Source organism: Nelusetta ayraudi, unplaced genomic scaffold, assembly GCF_046127955.1.
Source record: "Nelusetta ayraudi isolate G7.1 ecotype Tasmania unplaced genomic scaffold, CSIRO-AGI_Nayr_v1 ptg000039l, whole genome shotgun sequence".
NCBI lineage: Eukaryota > Metazoa > Chordata > Actinopteri > Tetraodontiformes > Monacanthidae > Nelusetta > Nelusetta ayraudi.
This window is the reverse complement of record NW_027466089.1, coordinates 2,477,501-2,478,139: the sequence shown is the minus strand read 5'-3', so window position 1 is coordinate 2,478,139 and position 639 is coordinate 2,477,501.

Genomic DNA, 639 nt, shown 5'->3' with positions numbered 1-639 from the left:
CAGTTGGTGTAAGTATGAAAGTCATTTCATTTATTTGTTGCATTAAGAGAAGCATTTATAGAGCGTCGTTGCCACCTACTGGCATCTTTCGGTAGTATTTCTGTTGTAATTTTGAAGCGAACTTTATACCGGAAGTAAGACACGGGAAACACACTGCCAGCGTTTTCTGATACGCACCCGTTCCTGTAAACCAGTGTTTGTGTGCCGCGAGATATTGTCAGGTGTGCCGTGGGAAATTATCCCATTTGTGTGCCTGTGCAGTCTAGCGCCTGGCAGAGTAATCATGTAGTACTCTTCCATACCAGTAGGTGGCAGCAGCAGGTAGCTAATTGCCTTGCGCTTGGAGACAAGCGAATTAGTGACGCATGGATGCAGCGACAGGTGTGTGGATTGTGGATAGCGGGACGACGGTTGAAAGTGATGGATAAGTTTTTGAAGAGGAAAAATGCTGACTCTGAACTGGACCCTGGACAAAATCCGGACCCAGATGAAGGCCCTAGTATGAGTGGAGGCAAAGACGGTGACGTCGAGCAAAGTTTCTGGCGTGAGGCAATACAATGAAAGCTATCTTTCATTTGGATTTACTTTTACCGGAGATGCAACGGCACCGACTCCGTTGTGCTTGGTATGTGGTGAAAA